Below are 23,834 nucleotides of genomic sequence, written 5' to 3' on the forward strand. Positions count from 1 at the left end.
GCTGCATGTTAAAACCCCTATTAAACAGACTGTTAGTGCTGCATGTTAAAACCACTATTAAAACAGACTGTTAGTGCTGCATGTTAAAACCACTATTAAACAGACTGTTAGTGCTGCATGTTAAAACCCCTATGAAAACAGACTGTTAGTGCTGCATGTTAAAACCCCTATTAAACAGACTGTTAGTGCTGCATGTTAAAACCCCTATTAAACAGACTGTTAGTGCTGCATGTTAAAACCCCTATTAAACAGACTGTTAGTGCTGCATGTTAAAACCACTATTAAACAGACTGTTAGTGCTGCATGCTAAAACCACTATTAAACAGACTGTTAGTACTCCATGCTAAAACCACAGAAATGTAAAAAGTACCCAATTGTCATACTTGAGTAAAAGTAAAGATACCTTAATTAATTGAAAATTACTGAAGAAAAAGTGAAAGTCACCCAGTAAAATACTACTTGAGTAAAAGTATTTGGTTTTAAATATACTTAGTATCAAAAGTAAAAGTATGAAAATTTGAAATTCCTTCTCTTAAAACTTGTTGAGTGTAAGGGGGCAGTATTTTCGTGTTTGGCTGAAAAACGTACCCAATTAAAACTGCCTATTTCTCAGGCCCAGAAACTAGAATATGCATATAATTGTCAGATTAGGATAGAAAACACTCTAAAGTTTCAAAAACTGTCAAAATATTGTCTGTGAGTATAACAGAACTGATATTGCAGGCGAAAGTGCTGTTTTTCCTGAAAGCTCTCTGTTCCATTGGATGCCTTGCCTCCATTTAAAGGGATATCAACCAGATTCCCTTTCTTATGGCTTCCTCAAGGTGTGAACAGTCTTTAGACATAGTTTCAGGCTTTTATTTTGAAAAATGAGCAAGAAAGAACCCATCGCGTCAGTGGATGGCAGGGTGTCAGCAGAGTTTTTCATGCGCAACAGCTTGGAACAGCCATTGTCTCTCTCTTCCTATTGAAGAAGCTACATTCCGGTTGACATATTATCGATTATATATTGTAAAAACAACCTGAGGATTGATTATTAAAAAAAATGTATAGTTTTACGTCGTAACCGCTCGAGCCTGTGGATTACTGAACATATATGGAACAAAGGGAACTTTTATTGTGTAACTGGGAGTCTCGTGAGTGCAAACATCCGAAGATCATCAAAGGTAAGCTATTTAATTTATTGCTTTTCTGACATTCGTGACCAATCTACTTGGCGGCTAGCTGTTTCTAATATTTTGTCTACTGATAGAGATGTTCTTACATAAACGCTTGGTATGCTTTCGCCGAAAATCTGTATTTAAATCTGACATGCCAGATGGATTAACAACAAACTAAGCTGTGTTTTGCTGTATTGCACTTGTGATTTCATGAAAATTGAATTTGGCACGCTGCAATTCAGCGGATGTTGATGAAAATGATCCCGCTAATGGGATGGGTGCGTCAAGAAGTTGTTAAGCAAACCAGATGGCACAATTTTCTTGTTTATTTAATTTACAGATAACCAGGGGCACACTCCAACAGTCAGATATCATTTACAAACAAAGCATTTGTGTTTAGTGAGTCCGCCAGATCAGAGGCAGTAGGGATGACCAGGGAGGTTCTGTTGATTAGGGTGTGAATTGGACCATTTTCCTGTCCTGCAAAGCATTCAAAATGTAACGAGTACTTTTTGGTGTCAGGAAAAATGTATGGATTAAAAATAACATTATTTGCCTTTAGAATGTAGTGAAGTAAAAGTCAAAGTAAAAAATATAAATAGTAAAGTACAGATATGCCCAAAAAATACGTAAGAAGTGCTTTAAAGTATTTTTACTTAAGTACTTTACAGACTGTAAAACCACTATTAAAACATACTGTTAGTACTGCATGTTAAAACCACTATTAAAACAGACAATACTGCATGCGAAAACCACTAGTAAAACATTGTTAGTGCTGCCAACATGAGCTTCTAGTCATGAAATCTATGCAGCCTACTCAATCACTTTTTATAGCTACTGTTTACAGGCCTCCTGGGCCATATACAACGTTCCTCACTGAGTTACCTGAATTCCTATCGGACCTTGTAGTCATGGCAGATAATATTCAAATTTTTGGTGGCTTTAAAATTCACATCAAAAAGTCCCCAGACCCACGCCAAATGGCATTCGGAGCCATCATCGACTCAGTGGGTTTTGTCCAACATGTCCCCGGATCTACTCACTGCCACAGTCATATTGTGGACCTAGTTTTGTCCCGTGGAATAAATGTTGCGGATCTTAATGTTTTTCCTCATAATCCTGGATTATCGGACCACAATTTTATTACGTTTGCAATCGCAACAAATAATCTGCTCAGACCCCAACCAAAGATCATCAAAAGTCGTGCAATAAATTCTCGGACAACCCAAAGATTCCTAGATGCCCTTCCAGACTCCCTCCGCCTACCCAAGAACGTCAGAGGACAAAAATCAGTTAACCACCAAACTGAGGAACTCAATTTAACCTTGCGCAATACCCTAGATGCAGTCGCATCCCTAAAAACAGAAAACATTTGTCATAAGAAACTAGCTCCCTGGTGTACAGAAAATACCCAAGCTCTGAAGCTTCCAGAAAATTGGAACGGAAATGGCGCTATACCAAACTGGAAGTCTTCCGACTAGACAGTACCGTGCAGTATCGAAGAGCCCTCCCTACTGCTCGATCATCCTATTTTTCCAACTTAATTGAGGAAAATAAGAACAATCCAAAATTAATTTTTTATACTGTCGCAAAGCTAACTAAAAAGCAGCATTCCACCAGGAGAGGATGGATTTCACTTCAGCAGTAATATATTCATGAACTTCTTTGAGGAAAAGATCATGATCATTACAAAGCAAATTATGGACTCCTCTTTAAATCTGCATATTCCTTCAAAGCTCAGTTGTCCTGAGTCTGCACAACTCTGCCAGGACCTAGGATCAAGGGAGAAGCTCAAGATTTATCTCTGATATCTCTTGACACATTGATGAAGATAATCATGGCATCTAAACCTTCAAGCTGCATACTGGACCCTATTCCAACTAAACTACTGGTTTTAGACCCCATCATAGCACTGAGACTGCACTTGTGAAGGTGGTAAATTACCTTTTAATGGGGTCAGACCGAGGCTCTGCATCTGTCCCTGTGCTCCTAGACCTTAGTGCTGATTTTGATACCATCGATAACCACATTCTTTTGGAGAGATTGGAACCCCAAATTAGTCTACACGGACAAGCTCTGGTCTGGTTTAGAGCTTATCTGTCGGAAAGATATCAGTTTGTCTCTGTGGAGGGTTTATCTTCTGACAAATCAACTGTACATTTTGGTGTTCCTCAAGGCTCCGTTTTAGGATCACTATTGTTTTCACTATATATTTTACCTCTTGGTGATGTCATTCGGAAACATAATGTTAACTTTCACTGCTATGCGGATGACACACAGCTCTACATTTCGATGAAACATGGTGAAGCCCCAAAATTGCCCTACCTGGAAGCCTGTGTTTCAGACATAAGGAAGTGGATGGCGTAAAATTATCTACTTTTAAACTCAGACAAAACAGAGATGCTTGTTCTAGGTCCCAAGAAAAAAAGAGATCTTCTGTTGAATCTGACAATTAATCTTAATGGTTGTACAGTCGTCTCAAATAAAACTGTGAAGGACCTCGGCGTTACGCTGGACACTGATCTCTCTTTTGACGAACATATCAAGACTGTTTCAAGGACAGCTTTTTTTCCATCTGCTTAACATTGTAAAAATCAGAAACTTTCTGTCCAAAAATGATGCAGAAAAAGTAATCCATGCTTTTGTCACTTCTAGGTTAGACTACTACTTTCCGGCTACCCGGATAGAGCATTAAATAAACTTTAGTTAGTGCTAAACACGGCTGCTAGAATCTTGACTAGAAACAAAACATGCAATCATATTACTCATGCTAGCCTCTCTACACCAGCTTCCTTTTAGGGCTAGGCCTGATTTCAAGGTTTTACTGCTAACCTACAAAACATTACATGGGCTTGCTCCTACCTATCTTTCCGATTTGGTCCTGCCGTACACTACGGTCACAAGACGCAGGCCTCCTTTACTGTCCCTAGAATTTCTAAGCAAACAGCTGGCGGCAGGGATTTCTCCTATAGAGTTCCATTTTTATGGAATGGAAACTCGGTCTCAACCTTTAAGACTTTATTTAAGACTCATCTCTTCAGTAGGTCCTATGATTGAGTGTAGTCTGGCCCAGGAGGGTGAAGGTGAACGGAAAGGCACTGGAGCAACAAACCACAGTTGCTGTCTCTGCCTGGCCGGTTCCCCTCTCTCCACTGGGATTCTCTGTCTCTAACCCTATTGCAGGGGCTGAGTCACTGGCTTACTGGTGCTCTTTCATGCCATCCCTAGGAGGGGTTGGTCATTTGAGTGGGTTGAGTCACTTACGTGATCTTCCTGCCCTGGTTGGCGCACCCCCTTGGGTTGTGCCGTGGCGGAGATCTACAGTGGGGCAAAAAAGTATTTAGTCAGCCACCAATTGTGCAAGTTCTCCCACTTAAAAATATGAGAGAGGCCTGTAATTTTCATCTTAGGTACATTTCAACTATGACAGACAAATTGAGAAAAAAAATCCAGAAAATCACATTGTAGGATTTTTAATTAATTAATTTGCAAATTATGGTGGAGAATAAGTATTCGGTCACCTACAAACAAGTGGGTGGGGTTATATCCTGCCTGTTTGGCCCTGTCCGGGGGTATCGACAGACGGGGCGGGGCCACAGTGTCTCCCGACCCATCCTGTCTCAGCCTCCAGTAATTATGCTGCAGAAGTTTATGTGTCAGTGAGCTAGGGTCAGTCTGTTAAATCTGGAGTATTTATCCTGTCTTATCCAGTGTCCTGTGTGAATTTAAGTATGCTCTCACTAAATATCTCTCTCTTTCTCTCTTTTTCTCTCTTTCTTTCTTTCTTCTTTTCGTTTTCTCTATCTGAGGACCTGAGCCCTAGGACCATGCCTCAGGACTTCCTGGCCTGATGACTCCTTGCTGTACCCAGTCCACCTGGCAGTGCTGCTGCTCCAGTTTCAACTGTTCTGCCTGCGGCTGTTCACCGGACGTGCTACCTGTACCAGACCTGCTACCTGTCCCAGACCTGCAGTTTTCAACTCTCTAGAGACAGCAGAAGCGGTTGAGATACTCTGAATGATCGACTATGAAAAGCCAAGTGACATTTACTCCTGAGGTGCTGACCTGTTGCACCCTCGACAACCACTGTGATTATTATTATTTAACCTTGCTGGTCATCTATGAACATTTGAACATCTTGGCCATGTTCTGTTATAATCTCCACCTGGCACTGCCAGAAGAGGACTGACCACCCCTCATAGCCTGGTTCCTCTCTAGGTTTCTTCCTAGGTTTGGCCTTTCTAGGGAGTTTTTCCTAGCCACTGTGCTTCTACACCTGCATTGCTTGCTTTTTAGGGTTTTAGGCTGGGTTTCCGTACAGCACTTTGTGACATCAGCTGATGTAAGAAGGGCTTCATAAATAAATTTGATTGACACATTTGATTGATATGCTTCCCACCACTGTGACCTGTATGCTTTGTTTGGCTGATCCTCGCTACATATTCGTCACCAAACCCACTGGCTCCAGGTCATCTATAAGTCTTTGCCAGGTAAAGCTCCGCCTTATCTCAGCTCACTGGTCACCATAGCAACACCCACCCATAGCACGCACCCCAGCAGGTATATTTCACTGGTCATCCCCAAAGCCAACACTACATTTGGCCGCCTTTCCTTCCAGTTCTCTGCTGCCATTGACTGGAACGAAATGCAAAAATCACTGAAGTTGGAGTCTTATATCTCCCTCACTAACTTTAAGCATCAGCTGTCAGAGCAGCTTACCGATCGCTGCAGCTGTACATAGACCATCGGTATATAGCCCACCCAATTTACCTACCTCATCCCCATACTGTTTTTATTTATTTACTTTTCTGCTCTTTTGCACACCAGTATCTCTACCTGCACATGTACATCTGATAATGTATCACTCCAGTGTTAATCTGCTAAATAGCCCATCTGTAAATAGCCCATCCAACCAACTACCTACCTCATCCCATATTTGTTTTAGTTTTTTCTTCTCTTTTGCACACCAGTATTTCTACTTGCACATCCTCATCTGCACTTATATCACACTTTTATCACACAAAACTTGTAATAACTTTGCCACTATGGCTTATTTATTGCCTTACCTCCTTACTTCATTTGCACAGTATACAGATTTTTCTATTGTGTTATTGACTGTACATTTTATTATTCCATGTGTAACTCTGTGTTGTTTTTGTCGCACTGCTTTGCTTTATCTTGGTCAGGTCGCAGTTGTAAATGAGAATTAGGTTCTCAACTGGCCTACCTGGTTAAATAAAGGTGAAAAAAAATAAATTAAAAAACGTTGACCTGTTTAATGGTTTTACTCACATCGGCTATGGAGAGAGTGATCACACAGTCATCCGGAACAGCGGATGCTCTCATGCATGTTTCAGTGTTACTTGCCTCCAAGCGAAGACAGAAGTAATTTAGTTCGCCGTTACAGATACTAGTTACCTGTCCAAAATTGGAATCAGTAATGTCACTTTTGGATTACCAGTTACTCAGTAACGTAATCGGATTACTTTCCCATTAAGTGACATTAGAATAAATCAAAAGCATTTTGTGTGTCATCATAGTGGTGTCTGACTTGTGGTCAAACTCACTCAAGTGGAATACATTTAAACTTGGCCTTTTTTCAATGGTCAATTGTATGTCATTGAGAAAACAGCAAACATCCTTTTCGAAAGATAAAGTATCTGTAATCTGATTACAATACTTTTTCTGGTAACGTAACTCATTACAGTTGCAGTTTTTGTAATCGGATTACATTAAGTAATCCACTTCTCCCCAACCCTGTGTGTGTGTGTGTGTGTGTGTGTGCGTGCGCGCACGCTTGTGCGCATACATGCGCTTGTGTGTGTGTGTTTAAGCAGTAGACTTATGTGAATTAACTTAAGATTATTAATCAATGTGCCCCATTGCTAACTGCGGCGTCTACTTTTTCTGCTGCACTATTTCAGGAACACAACATTTGAATTAATATTTGATTAAACCAGGAATAGAAGTCATGCATGTTTGACTAGACAAATCCATCACAATGGAATGGTGGTTATGCAAATTCAAATTGGCTGTACTATTAATGAGGAACGTACCTGAAGTACATTATGTCTGTGTCCCAAATGACACCCTATTCCCTACAAAGCACATGTTTTTATAAAAGGGAAAGGTTTAGTTTTACGATAAACACACTACCAGCCGACGAGAGCGCACAGGTCGCAGTGGTGGGTGGTGTATGGGGCCTTTGGTGACAAAACGTATGGCACTGTGATAGACTGCATCCAGTTTGCAGAGTAGAGCGTTGGAGGCTATTTTGTAGATGACGTCGCCGAAGTCGAGGATCTGTAGGATGGTCAGTTTTACAAGGGTATGTTTGGCGGTGTGAGTGAAGGAGGCTTTGCTGCGAAATAGGAAGCTGAGTCTAGATTTAATTTTGGATTGGAGATGTTTAATGTGAGTCTGGAAGGAGAGTTTACAGTCTAACCAGACATCTAGGTATTTGTATATTTTAAATCAGAACCGTCCAGAGTAGTGATGCTGGTCGGGCGGGCAGGTGCGGGCAGTGGTCGGTTGCAAAGCATGCATTTAGTTTTATGAGCGTTTAAGAGCAGTTGGAGGCCACGGAAGGAGTGTTGTATGGCATTGAAGCTCATTTGGGGGTTTCTTAACACAGTGTCCAAAGAAGGGCCAGATGTATACAAAATGGTATCGTCTACGTAGAGGTCGATCAGGGAATCCGCCCAGCAAGAGCAATCATTGATATATACAGAGAAATTAGTCAGCCCGAGAATTGAACCCTGTGGAGCATTCAACTGGCAAGTGTCTTCACTGACATTTTCAACCTGTCCCTGACTAAGTCTATAATACCAACATGTTTCAAGCAGACAACCATAGTCCCTGTGCCCAAGAACACACTATCATGCCTAAATGACTCCCGACCCGTAACACTGACGTCTGTAGCCATGAAGTGCTTTGAAAGGCTGGTCATGGCTCATATCAACACCATTATCCCAGAAACCCTAGACCCACCCAATTTGCATACAGCCCCAACAGATCCACAGATGATGCAATCTCTATTGCACTCCACACTGCCCTTTCCCACCTGGACAAAATAAACACCTAAACTCAGCAAAAAAAGAAACGTCCCTTTTTCAGGACCCTGTCTATCAAAGATAATTTGTTAAAAAAAAGTATGCCACCAGCCATACTGCTCGTTCTGTGCGTGATTTCCTGCAAGATGGGAATGTCACTGTTCTGCCATGACCAGCGAAGAGCACGGATCTCAATCCCATTGAGCACGTCTGGGACCTGTTGGATCGGATGGTGAGAGCTAGGGCCATTCCTCTAGAAATGTCCAGGAACTTGCAGGTGCCTTGGTGGAATCTGAAAGCAATAACTGGTCAAATCTGGTGCAGTCCATGAGGAGGAGATGCAGTACTTAATGCAGCTGGTGGCCACACCAGATACTGACTGTTACTTTTGAGTTTGACCCCCCTCCCCCCCTTTGTTCAGTGACACATTATTCCATTTCTGATAGTCACATGTCTGTGGAACTTGTTCAGTTTATGACTCAGTTGTTGAATCATATGTTCATACAAATACCTACATGTGTTAAGATTGCTGAAAATAAACACTGTTGACAGTGAGAGATCGTTTATTTTCTTGCTGAGTTTATGTGAGTATGCTATTCATTGACTACAGCTCAGCGTTCAACACCATAGTGCCCACAAAGCTCATCACTAAGCTAAGGACCCTGAGACGAAACACCTCCCTCTGCAACTGGATCCTGGACTTCCTTACGTGCCGCCCCCAGGTGGTAAGGGTAAGTAACAACACATCCACCACACTGATCCTCAACACGGGGGCCCCTCAGGGGTGCGTGCTCAGTCCCCTCCTGTACTCCCTGTTCACTCTGCGGTGCTTTTGATGGAATTTATATGTTTAAATGAATAATTAGAATATTCCACCCCGAAACCATATAATTGTCTGAAATATATTAGAATCATACAATTATTATTAATGATGTGTGTAGTTTTAGTCAGAATTAGTGTATAACAATATGTCTGTACAACATCTTTATACAGTAGTATCTTAAACACAGACTGTCTGAGTAGTCTTGAGGGAGGACAGGGAGTGCTTCTCACGGTCCCTAATCTTTATCGGCTGGGTATTGATACAGTATGTGCGTAGGATACCTTCTGTTTGTGTGTGAAAGTATGTGCGGAAGGAGTCTGTTTGTGTGTGAAAGTATGTGCGGAAAGAGTCTGTTTATGTGTGAAAGTATGTGCGTAAGGAGCCAGTATAAAATAAATGGTTTTGTACAACGGACCAGCGTTCTCGTGAATAAACATTTTGACTATCATAGCTGGGCCTCCGTCTGTTTCATTCAACCAGTATCTTACAAATTCTGGGTTGCAGACCGAGTAGTTTAATTGAATTAGGTTATGAACATTGTTAACATAATTCTCGTGACAGGTGCCAAGACAACAACCTCTACCTCAACGTGATCAAGACAAAGGAGATGATTGTAGACGACAGAAAAAGGAGGACCGAGCACGCCCCCATTCTCATCGACGGGGCTGTAGTAGAGCAGGTTGAGAGCTTCAAGTTCCTTGGTGTCCACATCACCAACAAACTATCATGGTCCAAACACACCGTCGTGAAGAGGGCACAACAAAGCCTATTCCCCCTCAGGAGACTGAAAAGATTAGGCATGCATCCTCAGATCCTTAAAATGTTCTACAGCTGCACCATCGAGAGCATCCTCGATGGTTGTTTCACTACCTGGTACGGCAACTGCTCGGCCTCCGACTGCACAGCACTACAGAGGGTAGTGCTTACGGCCCAGTACATCGCTGGGGCCAAGCCTCCTGCCATCCAGGACCTCTATACCAGGCGGTGTCAGAGGAAGTCTAAAAAATTGCCGAAGACTCCAACCACCCTAGTCAGAGACTGTTCTCTCTGCGAACGCACAGCAAGCGGTACCGGAGCGCAACATTTAGGTCCAAAATACTTCTTAATAGCTTCTACTCACAAGCCATAAAGCTCCTGTACAGCTAATCAAATGAATTTACATATTTACATTTTACCTCAATTACCTCGACTAATTGGTGCCCCCTACACATTGACTCTGTACCGGTACCCACTGTATATAGTCTTGCTACTGTTATTTTATATTGCTCTTTAATAATTTGTTGCTTTTATTTTTTTTTTATGTACTTAACACTTATTTTGCTTATCACTGAATTGTTGGTTAAAGGCTTGTAAGTAAGCATTTCACTGTAAGGTTTACACCTGTTGTATTCGGCACATGTGACAAATAACATTTGATTTGATTTACTTGCATTTACAAATTAACCTACCAAACACATACAGTATACAGTTGATTCAGACCCGTTGAATGTTTCAACATTTTGTTAAGTTGCAGCCTTTATTTCAGTACTTTGTTGATGCACCTTTGGCAGCGATTACAGCCTTGAGCCCAGACCCCCTGTCAGGAGGGTTAAAGAACCTGGACCTCTCAGAGCCCAGACCCCTGTCAGGAGGGTTAAAGAACCTGGACCTCTCAGAGCCCAGACCCCCTGTCAGGAGGGTTAAAGAACCTGGACCTCTCAGAGCACAGACCCCCTGTCAGGAGGGTTAAAGAACCTGGACCTCTCAGAGCCCAGACCCCTGTCAGGAGGGTTAAAAGAACCTGGACCTCTCAGAGCCCAGCACTATCCATGTATCACACTGCATGACTCATAGCCTGATGTACCGTGTCAACCACTTGGCCACACTGCAATATTTCATATTTTTACTCCCTTATGTGGGAGTGAACAGATCAGGAGCTACACAGAGGGTGATTTGTTAAGCTGTGTTTGGTCAACCACTTGGCCACAGGACAGTATGTTCGATGTTATATTTTAAGACCCTTGTGTAGCTGTTTGAAAGGGTCAGGAGATACACATTGTTCAGATTGTGTTCTGTCCAACAGTTGTATTAATGATCCTACTGAGAGTATCATCTCAGTGCCACAAACAGCATTAGTTTTGTTCTGCAGTCCACCAACCCTCTCCAGGCTAAATTAAGTTTAAGAATATACTGTAATACAACTGAACCTCCATAGAGTGGACCAGTCGGTCTCTTTCTAAATAAAACTCTATTTTCATTCTTCTCCTGTCACACATGTCCCTACATGACACTGATGGGAGGCTGCTGTATAGTATCAGGTTGCTGTATAGTCCAGGCTGCTGTTTAGCATCAGGCTGCTGTATAATCCAGGCTGCTGTGTAGCCCAGGGAAGGAACTGCAGTCACACTGACAGGGCCATAAATAACAGAATTACAAGGATGCAGCCTTATCCCCATCAAGAGACCATCATACCCTGCGGCAGACACACACAAGGACATGCTCTCAAACACAAACCCCCCCCCACACACACACACACACACAAGCACACACACAGAGACAGAAATCTTTGCCTGCGGCAGTATAGCCCTTGGATGACAATAAGCAGATAGACAAGACAGGTGATAGAGCTGCTGTCACACACCTAATGCCCCTCTATAACTTGCTGTTAACACACCTAATGCCCCTCTATAACCTGCTGTTAACACACACCTAATGCCCCTCTATAACCTGCTGTTAACACACCTAATGCCCCTCCATAACCTGCTGTTAACACACCTAATGACCCTCTACAACCAATGCTGTTGTTGTCACATCTCAATCAAAACATTCCTCACAAGCCAACATGCAAGCAAGCAACAAGAAGACAGACACACACACACACACACACACTCAAACTCACTGGGGCAAGGAGCGATATGCTTCTGGACACACTAAAAGTGCTGTCATTTAAGGTAGATATAGATCCCATTGTCTTATGTCATCTCAGGGGAGAACGATCCAGTGATGGGAGAGGGACGAAAACAAAGGCAGACCAATGAACCGAAAATTTATCCCAGAGAGAAAACAGCTACTTTATGATTATGAGGATGCTGACATTACAGTAGTATCTATGCTTTGGGAACTTGACTTTGACCTAAATGGAAGAATAAAAAACTCTATCGCTGCTGTCCAGTATTGGTGATGCTGTTAGCGTTAGCGCTGCTGTCCAGTGTTAGTGATGCTGTTAGTGTTAGCGCTGCTGTCCAGTGTTAGTGATGCTGTTAGCGTTAGCGCTGCTGTCCAGTGTTAGTGATGCTGTTAGCGTTAGCGCTGCTGTCCAGTGTTAGTGGTGCTGTTAGCGTTAGCGCTGCTGTCCAGTGTTAGTGGTGCTGTTAGCGTTAGCGCTGCTGTCCAGTGTTGGTGATGCTGTTAGCATTAGCGCTGCTGTCCAGTGTTAGTGGTGCTGTTAGCGTTAGCGCTGCTGTCCAGTGTTGGTGATGCTGTTAGCATTAGCGCTGCTGTCCAGTGTTAGTGGTGCTGTTAGCGTTAGCGCTGCTGTCCAGTGTTAGTGGTGCTGTTAGCGTTAGCGCTGCTGTCCAGTGTTGGTGATGCTGTTAGCATTAGCGCTGCTGTCCAGTGTTAGTGGTGCTGTTAGCGTTAGCGCTGCTGTCCAGTGTTGGTGATGCTGTTAGCATTAGCGCTGCTGTCCAGTGTTAGTGGTGCTGTTAGCGTTAGCGCTGCTGTCCAGTGTTAGTGGTGCTGTTAGCGTTAGCGCTGCTGTCCAATGTAAGTGGTGCCGTCTAATGCTGCATTTATATCCAAGTGGGAAGCTGGTATTTTACACATACAACTGGGAAAAATCCACTTGAATGCACTTCCAATTCATAAATACTTGTCTATCATCCCTGGGCTCTGATTTCTCTCTCTCTCTTATGTTTGTAAAATGGTGATTCATTATGTACAGTATGTATCCTTGGAGCCTTGGACTGAATCAGATATATACAAAAGTATGTGGACACCCCTTCGAATTAGTGGATTCAGCTATTTTAGCCACACCCGTTGCTGACAGCTGTATACAATTGAGTACACAGCCATGCAATATCCATAGACAAACACTGGCAGTGGAATGGCCTTACAGAAGAGCTCATTGACTTGATGTCTAGGAGCAGCAATAGCTCAGCGGCGAAGTGGTAGCCCACACAAGCTCACAGAATGGGACCGTAGAGTGCTGAAGCGCATAGTGTGTACAAATCGCCTGTCCTCGGTTGCAACCCTCACTACCAAGTTCCAAAATGTCTCTGGACGCAACGTCAGCACAAAAACTGTTCCGTCGGGAGCTTCTTGAAATGGGTTTCCGTGGCCGAACAGCCGCACACAAGCCTAAGATCACCATGCGCAATGCCAAGCATCCGCTGGAGTGGTGTAAAGCTCGCCACCATTGGACTCTGGAGCAGTGGAAATGTGTTCTCTGGAGTGATGAATCACGCTTCACCATCTGGCAGTCCGACAAACAAATCTGGGTTTGGTGGATGTCAGCAGAACGCTACCTGCCTGAATGCATAGTGCCAGCTGTAAAGATCGGTGGAGGAGGAATAATGATCTGGTTTTCAGGCTAGGCCCCTTAGTTCCAGTGAAGGGAAATCTTAATGCTACAGCATACATTGGTGACATTCTAGATGATTATGTGCTTCCAACTTCTTGGCAACAGTTTGGGGAAGGCCCTTCCATGTGTCATGCTGACAATGCCCCCGTGCACAAACCAAGGTCCATACAGAAATGGTTTGTTGAGATCAGTGTGGAAGAACTTGACTGGCCTGCACATGTAACAGTATAACTTTAGACCGTCCCCTCACCCATACCATCTCCACATTAATGCCAATGATTTTGGAATGAGATGTTCGAAGAGCAGGTGTCCACATACTTTTGGTCATGTAGTGTATATAAATACTAATTCATGTTATTCTCGGTCCAGTTCTGTGCATCTATAGGGCTGGGGTGACCAATCATTTTCTCTCGAGGGCCATTGTATATTGCCCACCCCTGACCTAGAGGGACTGAAGATGTTTCTACTTCTGGTTAACAATAACTTTTCTCACTTTTGGGGTCAATCCGTTTGTATATCATTGGGTCAAACCAAAGTCATATACTGATGTACTTTTATTTTCTAAAGGTAACTGGCTTTTCCTTTACGGTAATGGAAAAAAAATTCTGACTGTCATATTTAAAGGAATATTTCTAGTTTTTTCCTCTAACGTAATACTCTAAAGATGTTGATATTTATTTATTTATTTAATATTTATTTATTTAATATTTATTTCCAAATTCAAAACAGAGCCTTTTGAGATGTGTAACTTTGGTGAAATAAAACTTTTGATTTCAACTAATTTTAAGATTCTGTCATAAACAGCACATTCAATTTATAAAATAAGAAAAACTAGTTTCCCCATACAAATATGTTAAATAAAAAAACTACTTTAGTAAGTGCCAAATAAAGTAACAGTGTTGATGACTTCATGTTAAATCAGCCATGAATCCCCTTGTAAAAATTAAATAGTTCAAATCTTTCTAGCCTCTCTCTATCTGTAGGTTTGGACATGTTAAGTAACAGGGTTGACATGTTAAGTAACAGGGTTGACGTGTTAAATAACAGGGTTGACATGTTAAGTAACAGGGTTGACGTGTTAAGTAACAGGGTTGACGTGTTAAGGAACAGGGTTGAAGTGTTAAGTAACAGGGTTCACGTGTTAAGTAACAGGGTTGACGTGTTAAATAACAGGGTTGACATGTTAAGTAACAGGGTTGACGTGTTAAGTAACAGGGTTGACGTGTTAAGGAACAGGGTTGAAGTGTTAAGTAACAGGGTTCACGTGTTAAGTAACGGGGTTGACGTGTTAAGTAACGGGGTTGACATGTTAAGAAACAGGGTTGACGTGTTAAGTAACAGGGTTGACGTGTTAAGTAACGGGGTTGACATGTTAAGTAACGGGGTTGACATGTTAAGTAACAGGGTTGACGTGTTAAGTAACAGGGTTGACGTGTTAAGTAACGGGGTTGACATGTTAAGTAACAGGGTTGACATGTTTAGTAACAGGGTTGACATGTTAAGTAACAGGGTTGACATGTTAAGTAACAGGGTTGACATGTTAAGTAACGGGGTTGACATGTTAAGTAACAGGGTTGACATGTTAAGTAACGGGGTGGACATGTTAAGTAACAGGGTTGACATGTTAAGTAACAGGGTGGACATGTTAAGTAACAGGGTTGACGTGTTAAGTAACAGGGTTGACATGTTAAGTAACGGGGTTGACATGTTACGTAACATGGTTGACATGTTAAGTAACAGGGTTGACATGTTAAGTAATGGGGTGGACATGTTAAGTAACGGGGTTGACATGTTAAGTAACAGGGTTGACATGTTAAGTAACAGGGTTGACGTGTTAAGTAACAGGGTTCACGTGTTAAGTAACAGGGTTGACGTGTTAAGTAACGGGGTTGACATGTTAAGAAACAGGGTTGACGTGTTAAGTAACCGGGTTGACGTGTTAAGTAACGGGGTTGACATGTTAAGTAACGGGGCTGACATGTTAAGTAACGGGGTTGACGTGTTAAGTAACAGGGTTGACGTGTTAAGTAACGGGGTTGACATGTTAAGTAACAGGGTTGACATGTTTAGTAACAGGGTTGACATGTTAAGTAACAGGGTTGACATGTTAAGTAACAGGGTTGACATGTTATGTAACAGGGTTGACATGTTAAGTAACGGGGTTGACATGTTAAGTAACAGGGTTGACATGTTAAGTAACGGGGTTGACATGTTAAGTAGCAGGGTTGACATGTTAAGTAACGGGGTGGACATGTTAAGTAACAGGGTTGACATGTTAAGTAACAGGGTGGACATGTTAAGTAACAGGGTTGACGTGTTAAGTAACAGGGTTGACATGTTAAGTAATGGGGTTGACATGTTAAGTAACATGGTTGACATGTTAAGTAACAGGGTTGACATGTTAAGTAACGGGGTTGACATGTTAAGTAACAGGGTTGACATGTTAAGTAACATGTTTAACATGTTAAGTAACAGGGTTGACATGTTAAGTAATGGGGTGGACATGTTAAGTAACGGGGTTGACATGTTAAGTAACAGGGTTGACACGTTAAGTAACAGGGTTGAAGTGTTAAGTAACAGGGTTCACGTGTTAAGTAACAGGGTTGACGTGTTAAGTAACGGGGTTGACATGTTAAGAAACAGGGTTGACGTGTTAAGTAACAGGGTTGACGTGTTAAGTAACGGGGTTGACATGTTAAGTAACGGGGCTGACATGTTAAGTAACAGGGTTGACGTGTTAAGTAACAGGGTTGACGTGTTAAGTAACGGGGTTGACATGTTAAGTAACAGGGTTGACATGTTTAGTAACAGGGTTGACATGTTAAGTAACGGGGTTGACATGTTAAGTAACAGGGTTGACATGTTAAGTAACGGGGTTGACATGTTAAGTAACAGGGTTGACATGTTAAGTAACGGGGTGGACATGTTAAGTAACAGGGTTGACATCTTAAGTAACAGGGTGGACATGTTAAGTTACAGGGTTGACGTGTTAAGTAACAGGGTTGACATGTTAAGTAACGGGGTTGACATGTTAAGTAACATGGTTGACATGTTAAGTAACAGGGTTGACATGTTAAGTAACAGGGTTGACATGTTAAGTAACGGGGTTGACATGTTAAGTAACAGGGTTGACGTGTTAAGTAACAGGGTGGACGTGTTAAGTAACAGGGTTGACATGTTAAGTAACAGGGTTGACATGTTAAGTAACAAGGTGGACATGTTAAGTAACAGGGTTGACATGTTAAGTAACAAGGTGGACATGTTAAGTAACAGGGTTGAAATGTTAAGTAACGGGGTTGACATGTTAAGTAACAGGGTTGACATGTTAAGTAATGGGGTGGACATGTTAAGTAACGGGGTTGACATGTTAAGTAACAGGGTTGACATGTTAAGTAACAGGGTTGACGTGTTAAGTAACAGGGTTCACGTGTTAAGTAACAGGTTTGACGTGTTAAGTAACGGGGTTGACATGTTAAGAAACAGGGTTGACGTGTTAAGTAACCGGGTTGACGTGTTAAGTAACGGGGTTGACATGTTAAGTAACGGGGCTGACATGTTAAGTAACGGGGTTGACGTGTTAAGTAACAGGGTTGACGTGTTAAGTAACGGGGTTGACATGTTAAGTAACAGGGTTGACATGTTTAGTAACAGGGTTGACATGTTTAGTAACAGGGTTGACATGTTAAGTAACAGGGTTGACATGTTAAGTAACAGGGTTGACGTGTTATGTAACAGGGTTGACATGTTAAGTAACGGGGTTGACATGTTAATTAACAGGGTTGACATGTTAAGTAACGGGGTTGACATGTTAAGTAACAGGGTTGACATGTTAAGTAACGGGGTGGACATGTTAAGTAACAGGGTTGACATGTTAAGTAACAGGGTGGACATGTTAAGTAACAGTGTTGACGTGTTAAGTAACAGGGTTGACATGTTAAGTAACGGGGTTGACATGTTAAGTAACATGGTTGACATGTTAAGTAACAGGGTTGACATGTTAAGTAACGGGGTTGACATGTTAAGTAACAGGGTTGACATGTTAAGTAACATGGTTGACATGTTAAGTAACAGGGTTGACATGTTAAGTAATGGGGTGGACATGTTAAGTAACGGGGTTGACATGTTAAGTAACAGGGTTGACGTGTTAAGTAACAGGGTTGACGTGTTAAGTAACGGGGTTGACATGTTAAGTAACGGGGCTGACATGTTAAGTAACGGGGTTGACGTGTTAAGTAACAGGGTTGACGTGTTAAGTAACGGGGTTGACATGTTAAGTAACAGGGTTGACATGTTTAGTAACAGGGTTGACATGTTAAGTAACGGGGTTGACATGTTAAGTAACAGGGTTGACATGTTAAGTAACGGGGTTGACATGTTAAGTAACAGGGTTGACATGTTAAGTAACGGGGTGGACATGTTAAGTAACAGGGTTGACATGTTAAGTAACAGGGTGGACATGTTAAGTAACAGGGTTGACGTGTTAAGTAACAGGGTTGACATGTTAAGTAACGGGGTTGACATGTTAAGTAACATGGTTGACATGTTAAGTAACAGGGTTGACATGTTAAGTAACGGGGTTGACATGTTAAGTAACAGGGTTGACATGTTAAGTAACATGGTTAACATGTTAAGTAACAGGGTTGACATGTTAAGTAATGGGGTGGACATGTTAAGTAACGGGGTTGACATGTTAAGTAACAGGGTTGACACGTTAAGTAACAGGGTTGAAGTGTTAAGTAACAGGGTTCACGTGTTAAGTAACAGGGTTGACGTGTTAAGTAACGGGGTTGACATGTTAAGAAACAGGGTTGACGTGTTAAGTAACAGGGTTGACGTGTTAAGTAACGGGGTTGACATGTTAAGTAACGGGGCTGACATGTTAAGTAACGGGGTTGACGTGTTAAGTAACAGGGTTGACGTGTTAAGTAACGGGGTTGACATGTTAAGTAACAGGGTTGACATGTTTAGTAACAGGGTTGACATGTTAAGTAACGGGGTTGACATGTTAAGTAACAGGGTTGACATGTTAAGTAACGGGGTTGACATGTTAAGTAACAGGGTTGACATGTTAAGTAACGGGGTGGACATGTTAAGTAACAGGGTTGACATGTTAAGTAACAGGGTGGACATGTTAAGTTACAGGGTTGACGTGTTAAGTAACAGGGTTGACATGTTAAGTAACGGGGTTGACATGTTAAGTAACATGGTTGACATGTTAAGTAACAGGGTTGACATGTTAAGTAACAGGGTTGACATGTTAAGTAACGGGGTTGACATGTTAAGTAACAGGGTTGACGTGTTAAGTAACAGGGTGGACGTGTTAAGTAACAGGGTTGACATGTTAAGTAACAGGGTTGACATGTTAAGTAACAAGGTGGACATGTTAAGTAACAGGGTTGACATGTTAAGTAACAAGGTGGACATGTTAAGTAACAGGGTTGAAATGTTAAGTAACGGGGTTGACATGTTAAGTAACAGGGTTGACATGTTAAGTAATGGGGTGGACATGTTAAGTAACGGGGTTGACATGTTAAGTAACAGGGTTGACATGTTAAGTAACAGGGTTGACGTGTTAAGTAACAGGGTTCACGTGTTAAGTAACAGGTTTGACGTGTTAAGTAACGGGGTTGACATGTTAAGAAACAGGGTTGACGTGTTAAGTAACCGGGTTGACGTGTTAAGTAACGGGGTTGACATGTTAAGTAACGGGGCTGACATGTTAAGTAACGGGGTTGACGTGTTAAGTAACAGGGTTGACGTGTTAAGTAACGGGGTTGACATGTTAAGTAACAGGGTTGACATGTTTAGTAACAGGGTTGAAATGTTAAGTAACAGGGTTGACATGTTAAGTAACAGGGTTGACATGTTATGTAACAGGGTTGACATGTTAAGTAACGGGGTTGACATGTTAATTAACAGGGTTGACATGTTAAGTAACGGGGTTGACATGTTAAGTAACAGGGTTGACATGTTAAGTAACGGGGTGGACATGTTAAGTAACAGGGTTGACATGTTAAGTAACAGGGTGGACATGTTAAGTAACAGTGTTGACGTGTTAAGTAACAGGGTTGACATGTTAAGTAACGGGGTTGACATGTTAAGTAACATGGTTGACATGTTAAGTAACAGGGTTGACATGTTAAGTAACGGGGTTGACATGTTAAGTAACAGGGTTGACATGTTAAGTAACATGGTTGACATGTTAAGTAACAGGGTTGACATGTTAAGTAATGGGGTGGACATGTTAAGTAACGGGGTTGACATGTTAAGTAACAGGGTTGACGTGTTAAGTAACAGGGTTGACGTGTTAAGTAACGGGGTTGACATGTTAAGTAACGGGGCTGACATGTTAAGTAACGGGGTTGACGTGTTAAGTAACAGGGTTGACGTGTTAAGTAACGGGGTTGACATGTTAAGTAACAGGGTTGACATGTTTAGTAACAGGGTTGACATGTTAAGTAACGGGGTTGACATGTTAAGTAACAGGGTTGACATGTTAAGTAACGGGGTTGACATGTTAAGTAACAGGGTTGACATGTTAAGTAACGGGGTGGACATGTTAAGTAACAGGGTTGACATGTTAAGTAACAGGGTGGACATGTTAAGTAACAGGGTTGACGTGTTAAGTAACAGGGTTGACATGTTAAGTAACGGGGTTGACATGTTAAGTAACATGGTTGACATGTTAAGTAACAGGGTTGACGTGTTAAGTAACAGGGTGGACGTGTTAAGTAACAGGGTTGACAGGTTAAGTAACAGGGTTGACATGTTAAGTAACAAGGTGGACATGTTAAGTAACAGGGTTGACATGTTAAGTAACAAGGTGGACATGTTAAGTAACAGGGTTGACATGTTAAGTAACGGGGTTGACATGTTAAGTAACAGGGTTGACATGTTAAGTAACGGGGTTGACATGTTAAGTAACGGGGTTGACATGTTAAGTAACAGGGTTGACGTGTTAAGTAACAGGGTTGACATGTTAAGTAACGGGGCTGACATGTTAAGTAACGGGGTTGACGTGTTAAGTAACAGGGTTGACGTGTTAAGTAACGGGGTTGACATGTTAAGTAACAGGGTTGACGTGTTAAGTAACAGGGTTGACATGTTAAGTAACAGGGTTGACGTGTTAAGTAACAGGGTGGACGTGTTAAGTAACGGGGTTGACATGTTAAGTAACAGGGTTGACGTGTTAAGTAACAGGGTTGACGTGTTAAGTAACAGGGTTGACGTGTTAAGTAACAGGGTTGACGTGTTAAGTAACAGGGTGGACGTGTTAAGTAACAGGGTTGACATGTTAAGTAACAAGGTGGACATGTTAAGTAACAGGGTTGACATGTTACGTAACAAGGAGGACATGTTAAGTAACAGGGTTGACATGTTAAGTAATGGGGTTGACATGTTAAGTAACAGGGTTGACGTGTTAAGTAACAGGGTTGACGTGTTAAGTAACAGGGTGGACGTGTTAAGTAACAGGGTTGACATGTTAAGTAACAGGGTTGACATGTTAAGTAACAAGGTGGACATGTTAAGTAACAGGGTTGACATGTTAAGTAACAAGGTGGACATGTTAAGTAACAGGGTTGACGTGTTAAGTAACAGGGTTGACGTGTTAAGTAACAGGGTGGACGTGTTAAGTAACAGGGTTGACATGTTAAGTAACATGGTTGACATGTTAAGTAACAGGGTTGACATGTTAAGTAATGGGGTGGACATGTTAAGTAACGGGGTTGACATGTTAAGTAACAGGGTTGACACGTTAAGTAACAGGGTTGACGTGTTAAGTAACGGGGTTGACATGTTAAGAAACAGGGTTGACATGTTAAGTAACGGGGTTGACATGTTAAGTAACAGGGTTGACGTGTTAAGTAACAGGGTGGACGTGTTAAGTAACAGGGTTGACATGTTAAGTAACAGGGTTGACATGTTAAGTAACAAGGTGGACATGTTAAGTAACAGGGTTGACATGTTACGTAACAAGGAGGACATGTTAAGTAACAGGGTTGACATGTTAAGTAATGGGGTTGACATGTTAAGTAACAGGGTTGACATGTTAAGTAACAGGGTTGACATGTTAAGTAACGGGGTTGACATGTTAAGTAACAGGGTTGACGTGTTAAGTAACAGGGTGGACGTGTTAAGTAACAGGGTTGACATGTTAAGTAACAGGGTTGACATGTTAAGTAACAAGGTGGACATGTTAAGTAACAGGGTTGACATGTTAAGTAACGGGGTTGACATGTTAAGTAACGGGGTTGACATGTTAAGTAACAGGGTTGACTTGTTAAGTAACAGGGTTGACATGTTAAGTAACGGGGCTGACATGTTAAGTAACGGGGTTGACGTGTTAAGTAACAGGGTTGACGTGTTAAGTAACGGGGTTGACATGTTAAGTAACAGGGTTGACGTGTTAAGTAACAGGGTTGACATGTTAAGTAACAGGGTTGACGTGTTAAGTAACAGGGTGGACGTGTTAAGTAACGGGGTTGACATATTAAGTAACAGGGTTGACGTGTTAAGTAACAGGGTTGACGTGTTAAGTAACAGCGTTGACATGTTAAGTAACAGGGTTGACGTGTTAAGTAACAGGGTTGACGTGTTAAGTAACAGGGTTGACGTGTTAAGTAACAGGGTGGACGTGTTAAGTAACAGGGTTGACATGTTAAGTAACAGGGTTGACATGTTAAGTAACAAGGTGGACATGTTAAGTAACAGGGTTGACGTGTTAAGTAACAGGGTGGACGTGTTAAGTAACAGGGTTGACATGTTAAGTAACAGGGTTGACATGTTAAGTAACAAGGTGGACATGTTAAGTAACAGGGTTGACATGTTAAGTAACAAGGTGGACATGTTAAGTAACAGGGTTGACGTGTTAAGTAACAGGGTTGACGTGTTAAGTAACAGGGTGGACGTGTTAAGTAACAGGGTTGACATGTTAAGTAACAGGGTTGACATGTTAAGTAACAAGGTGGACATGTTAAGTAACAGGGTTGACATGTTAAGTAATGGGGTTGACATGTTAAGTAACAGGGTTGACGTGTTAAGTAACAGGGTGGACGTGTTAAGTAACAGGGTTGACATGTTAAGTAACAGGGTTGACATGTTAAGTAACAAGGTGGACATGTTAAGTAACAGGGTTGACATGTTAAGTAACAAGGTGGACATGTTAAGTAACAGGGTTGACGTGTTAAGTAACAGGGTTGACGTGTTAAGTAACAGGGTGGACGTGTTAAGTAACAGGGTTGACATGTTAAGTAACAGGGTTGACATGTTAAGTAACAAGGTGGACATGTTAAGTAACAGGGTTGACATGTTAAGTAACAAGGTGGACATGTTAAGTAACAGGGTTGACATGTTAAGTAATGGGGTTGACATGTTAAGTAACAGGGTTGACGTGTTAAGTAACAGGGTTGACATGTTAAGTAACAGGGTTGACATGTTAAGTAATGGGGTTGACATGTTAAGTAACAGGGTTGACGTGTTAAGTAACAGGGTTGACATGTTAAGTAACGGGGTTGACATGTTAAGTAACGGGGTTGACATGTTAAGTAACAGGGTTGACATGTTAAGTAACAGGGTTGACATGTTAAGTAACAGGGTTGACGTGTTAAGTAACAGGGTTGACATGTTAAGTAACAGGGTTGACGTGTTAAGTAACAGGGTTGACATGTTAAGTAACAGGGTTGACATGTTAAGTAACAGGGTTGACGTGTTAAGTAACAGGGTTGACGTGTTAAGTAACAGGGTGGACATGTTAAGTAACAGGGTTGACGTGTTAAGTAACAGGGTTGACATGTTAGGCTCGACCAACTCTGTATTCCACCACAAAACACCAGAAAATGTATTTGATTTGACTATTAGATGTTCACTTTTTTTTTGGAGAAAAATATTTTAAAAGGAATTAGTTTCATCATGTTAAAAACGAAAGTTCAGTTCACATAACAGGGACCTTTAAAATAAGGTTTTTTTTATTCAACATTTTATTTTATTTTTTTTAACCTTTAAAATGAATCACTAATCACATTAAATAAATAACAAGCTTCAGAAATAACTTTGTCAAATCAACAGAATATCTAGGGTGAAACTTTTGGGGTGAATTGGGTTAAAATCTTCCTGGAAGTCAAAGAGGATGATGCATAGATGTCAAAATGCTGAATTTTAGCACTTCAGCAAGTCTTTATTCATATTAATAATCAGATTGATTGGAATTCTCCACGTGCTCTATATTAAAGTTTATAACT

Source organism: Oncorhynchus mykiss, chromosome 8 (genome assembly GCF_057628025.1).
Source record: "Oncorhynchus mykiss isolate SJ-2025 chromosome 8, ASM5762802v1, whole genome shotgun sequence".
Lineage (NCBI taxonomy): Eukaryota > Metazoa > Chordata > Actinopteri > Salmoniformes > Salmonidae > Oncorhynchus > Oncorhynchus mykiss.